Below are 6,406 nucleotides of genomic sequence, written 5' to 3'. Positions count from 1 at the left end.
CGTACCAATAGATGGCCCACTCTGTAAAAACGTACCAATAGATGGCCCACCCTGTAGAATCGATTTATCCGGAAAAGAAATTAGTTTCAATATTTATATTCGTAATATTATAAAGTAAAATTTTATAAAAGATGAAAGAATAATATATGTATAAAAATAAATAAATTAAATATAAACTACACGTCATTTGTGACGCTACAGTGCAAATGGCACTTTTAGATTGATATTTTATCATGGTGGCGAGACATGTATTTAAAAAAAGAATGCTTTTCACTTGAAAGCATATATGTTATTTTGTACATATATTATGCATAAATGTGTCAGGTAGCGTCAGTATTGGTGGCAAGTATATCCTTTATTAATTAATTTTACTTTTTCAGCGTTAAACTCATATTAGAAAAACTACGGAATAAATTTTGTAGATATTTTTTTAAAATATATGTGAATACACAGAGATACTTATAAATCCTTTAATACATCTTTTCTAAAATTGTATCTCATATTTGAATGCACTTCTATATTATGCGCATGTGACTTCAGTTCTTTATATAGTTTTGTATTATATTTTTACGATCAATATTTTAGCAATATATATTTTTTTCGTATTTTAACAAATAAATTATTTTTTTTAATCGTACTTAAAATGTATGATTAAATAATGATAACATAAGTATTATATAATATAACATGATTATATTATATAATTATTATTAGTTTATCATTTTTTTATTTGTTTTATAGAAAATTAAATATATATTAAAAACTATGCTGAAAACGATAATATTGTTTTGTAATTATAATGTTATGCGTAATATAGTCGTATAATTTTTCAATGTATCAGAATATCTGTTGCTGTAAGCTAATTATACGATTGTATAAATTTTTTTATAAATTTTATCTTATCTTTTCTCTGGATGATGTTTTTTCCTGTATATTTAACCTCGGAAATAATGACCTGTTGCATATATCATATTTTTCTTATAACATCAATTTATATGGATAAAGTAAGATATCGAGTGATAGAGGTTCGACTACTATCATTAAGGCATACGATATGTATATAAAACAAATCAATAACTTTGTTATTATAGACACGTTACCTCTAGAATTTTTCGGAATCTGGTTCTATTTATAAACTTGAGCTCTTTAGTAAAATATTATTGTGTATAATACATATTTGTATAGAGTAAAATGAAATAAATTGAAAATATAAAATTTGATAATTGACAATTTTTTAATCATTTAGCTATTGGATTTTGCATATTAATAAAATTTTATGAAATTATTATAAGATTAGAATACACATTTTAAATATTTATTATTTATTGTGTTTTAATTATTTATAAAATCTTCATGTATTTAGTAAAAAATATATTTTGTATTAAAAATATGAAATATATTTCTTTAAAAGTTTTATATATTGTCAAGAATACATGTATAAATTTAAAAAAATTTTAAATTTTGAATAAAAATTAAATAAATGTTTTTATTTCATAGAGATATTGCTTTAATAAAAAAACTGTTATATGTTATCACCATAGTAGAATTTTACATTTTTTTCACATTTGTATGTAAGTTTAGAAAAGTTAATTCAAAATATTTTCAAATTATCTTATCTTACTCTGTACGCAAAATATATAAATATGAGTGTGTTAATAATAATGCAGAGACGCTATATCGTATGTTAATAAGTACCGTTATTTATGAAAGGTGTATGTTATTTATAAAAATAAATTACTATAGGAGATTGTAAGAATTGATCATAAGGAGACCGCACACAGCATACTTCCAGTAAAATAATTGCGAAAAAAATCACAGCATAATTAATAATATTTTCCTAACGATTGATATCGACGGCCCTCATCATTATGAATATGCAATAATACTATATAATTGGGATTAGCAATGTAATTAAGTAATTGTATAATTAGGTACTATTAAAGTTATATTTTTCGACCACCGAATTTATTTGTTATAGTCTGTCTCTGCGCGAAATATGTAGAAAAGAATGGACAGACTTACAACGATGTTACAAAGTCAATCTTATTAATACTTTATCTGGATTTTTGTATTTTTATTTCGTATCATTTTAAAGGGTTATAAGATAGACACGATTATTGATGTATGAATGAAACTAATTGTTATCTTTTTCTTTATTTTTTGAAATATATATATATATATATATATATATATATATATATAGTATACGTATGTGCGAATGCACATTTTTTCTAGATTGCAGATTATTCTCATTTAGAGATAATGCTGTCACATTGGCTTGTTATATCGGGACATACCTATAACATAATAATATCTTTGACATATACATATACAATATAGCTACATTAATAATATAACAGGCCTACAAGGAATCATTAACGTGACAACCCCGAATGAAAAAAAAAATATATATATATTAATTTGTTATCTAATCATTTTAAATGCATGATTAATTTATATCTGGACAAAGACTTGTATTAATTTTTTTCGCCATTTTTAAGCGAACTTAATGTTTATGTGAGAGATGAATATCGTGGGAGAAAGTTGTGCGTGAAAAGCACAGTTGTGATATACATATGATAAAGCTATTTAGAGTACAATACATTCTACAAGTCTAGAAGAAGACGAAATGAAGAAGAATACTCGGAAGTTTTGGTATGTAGCCGGTGTAAATGTAGGACGAACTATTTTTGTTAGTCTCCGTTTATATATGTGTACGTTATCTTAATCGCTTCGTAATTTTAAAGGCATCGGTCTTGGACATAGAAGAAAAATCAGAACATTTTCGACAGCTTCACTCCTATTGCAAATACTGTTGCATTATCTTGATAAATTACTGTTTGTAACTCATTAAGATACAAGTTTGAGGATACGTTGCGAATAATAGAAAACAATAATAGAAAACAAATCAATGAAAGAAATCAATGAAAGAAAGCCAGGCATCGATAGCTATAATAGCAATAATTATACAATGTTATAGAATACAGACTGTTAGCTAATTAAATCTCAAGACTTTTCAATAAAATTTAGATTGACTCAACGGGAATTAAATTTAAGATTTTATTGTTAAATAATAATGACTTTTTATGAAGCTGAATTTCAATTGAATTTATGCCAAAGGGTTTATTGTTAGAAACATATTGATTATATCGGAATATCCAAATTTACAAATTTCTGAATCTCTTCTTTATTCATGATAGCGTATTTTTTTCTGAAAATTGGAGGAATTCTAGAAATATTTAATTTTATATCTTCAAGTAATTTTGAAAATTGCATATTGTTAATGATAAATATAATATACAAAATTAAATAATTAAACTAATGAAGTGAAATGTAAATGAAATAAATTAATTGAAGAGAAAGAAAATTATATATACATATATAAATAGCATTGAATTACTCTTACTGTATTTTTGTATATGTCAAACTTGGAGCCGAATTGCACATTTCGACCGATTTTGCCTACTGTCATTGCTACTCCTTTTGTTTCATAGCATTTAGGCCCATGGCATACAAAAAAATTAAAGCAGTATAATGTGAAGCACAGACTTTTGCATAACGTATAACACATAAAGCATAAAAAATTCTCAACCTATCAGAGTTCTTTATTTCATGGAAAGGAAGGAAACGAAGGATTTTGATTGGTACGTTTCCTTATGCATTACGTGTTATGCGTTATGTAAGAGTCTGTGCTCCCTGTCTAAGACGTAAGTAGTACGGAAACAGGTATGTTGGATTGGCTACTGTTTCCGTTATGGCTTTACGGACTTTACTGTGATTGGTCTTGCTATGAAACAAAACAAAATAGGAATGACAGTAGGCAAAGTTGGTCGAAATGTGCAACCCGGCTCCAAACCTGATATGTGTAATTCTGTATATTTTTAAATATGAACGAGACATGAGAGAGCGTATATCGGTACCGTCCATATAATATCATCCGTCCGTATCCAAAAATTTCTAGAGCAACAACAATTAGTATTAATTTTATGTAGAAAATCTTACAAATATCTAATTTTTATAACACACACCTGGTGCATGTTGTTGATAAAAACGTATGGATCAATGGACCGATGGAAAATGTGCCTGAACATTTGGCCATAAATCACTATTTTATTAATTAAATCATATCTCTTCGCAAGTATTTCTATGTCCAAGACAATGTTGATTAGTATTGTGTAGTCCAAATCGTAATATATTTTTCTATGTAGATATATATACTAGGATAAGTCGAACCACTGAATTTTTTGTATCGTCGAAAACACGGATATTATTTATATTATTAAAAGAAAAGAAGATGAGATACACAACAATCGAAATGATTACTCTAATGCGTGTTAATATTGCACCTACTTATACATTTTTGTGATCAAATTATTTGATTTTATGTTTATTATAAATTTTGAATGCACTTTGATGTATAGCAAAGTACAATTTTAAGGTAAATCTTTCTGTTACTGAATTTTACATAAATATGTTAATAAATACGTTTTAGTAGAAATCGGACATGCGTGAATGAAGATTGAATGTTATGAAAAAGCAACTATATATACAGACACATATTATATATGATATATTTGTATAATATACAAAATGTATATGAACAAATTTTATCCGTATATATATATATATATTATATAGATATATCATATTATATATAGTATATCCATATAATATTTATGAATAATATTTGTTCTCTATATATTATTAAAATAAAAAATAAAAAAATGAATTCGTATAGTTTTTTCTGTTTCACGATCAGGAAAATCTATTTTTAAGTCCTATTTATAATTCGTCTAAGTTACTTTAAGTACTAAATTCACATTACGTATCTAATTTGTAAGTGCTAAATAAAATTTATATTAGCTCATTCGTTAATTTAAGAAAGTACATAAACGCATACACGTCACGTTTGTTTGGTGCGTGTATTTATGAATCTTGCTTTAGATTCTCAAAATAAAAGTAACGCTATAGACTTAAACTTCTAGTTGTGTCGCCGGATATGGAGGTGTGACTTGGCACATACTCTTCGTTTAAACGATAAATGCTACGTGTAGACTTTCAACATGAGAATTTGAAATAACATGTATTAATATCTGCTTAAATATTTAAATATTCCCCAATATTAAAAAGATCAGATTTTTGTTTATTATTATTAATCGGTAATTGGATGCAGAATTTTAATACTGAATAGCATAATAAATTGATAAAAGACATGTCGACAAATAATTGAACGATGAGACAATTAAATAAAAGGTGAGTAAAGGTGATCGTTTCTTTTCAAATGGCAGCATTTTATTCCAAATAATCGTAAGTCAATGAGATACAAACATATTTTTCTCTTACAAAAGCGATATATTCTAATAATCGTTACCCTGTACATTTTTCTGTATAATTGCAAACACTCCGCGATAAAAAATATCATGGTTTATCAGTCTTTGCGTCGTTCATAAGTCACTGGCGAGAAAAATCATTGCAAATACTATTCATTAACGAGAAATATCCCTGTAATGATAAAAAATGCCTAGAACTTGCATGTAACTCGTATGGTGACGCCTATTAAAAAGATAGCAACATGACGTCTGATCGCAAATAATCATTCGGCACTTACTCAGGGTATCTCTATTTCTGGGTTGCGTGATACATTCACGTCATAACAAGTTTCATACGGTAGATCATTTTTTACCGAAACTTGAAACTCTATAAACATTTTGCTAAACGCATGGAAACTATATATTTTCTTTCTTTAATTATTATTTTAATTATATTTATATTAAATTCTGTTATTAGAGACTCATAAGTCTATCAAGATTTGTCTAAATGCGACTTCATCTCATGACTTCCAAATTATCTTCTTTGTCTTTTATATCATGAGATCGTCAATGTACTAAAAAAATTGGATAATATCATAAGATTTTGTTTCTTTATAATAGATCTATCAAAATTTTCTTAAAAGCATGGAACTAGATCATCACAGTAGTCACGCGAAGAATCAATTATTTTCTTTTCGTCATAAAATTTTTTTTTTATATCATAGAATCATTATAGTTCAAAATTTTAGATTTTTTTTGTCTTTTGCTCGTGAAATAGTTATTATAATCGAATCCTCAATAAAACATCACGAGTTCCTGATTTTGGCAAATATGCCATTATTAAAATTTCAATCTCAATAATATTGTAATGACTGAACAAATAGAGCACATATTGATCTGATATATTAGTCCAAAAATTATTATTTAACTCTCATATTCTTGTAAAAAATGAATTTTTTGCATTATTTAATTTTAATTAGGAGATTTTTATAAATCATTATTATTAATCAAAATCACTTATAATTTTTTGTAGATCTTTATCGCATCATTAACATTAATAAATGCAATTGCATTAAAGTTTTTCTATTGTTCTTCGT

The sequence above is a fragment of the Trachymyrmex cornetzi genome, unplaced genomic scaffold (genome assembly GCF_001594075.2).
Source record: "Trachymyrmex cornetzi isolate Tcor2-1 unplaced genomic scaffold, Tcor1.1 scaffold488, whole genome shotgun sequence".
Taxonomy (NCBI): Eukaryota; Metazoa; Arthropoda; class Insecta; order Hymenoptera; family Formicidae; genus Trachymyrmex; species Trachymyrmex cornetzi.
The sequence above is the reverse complement of the archived record's forward strand: the minus strand, read 5'-3'. Positions refer to the sequence as shown.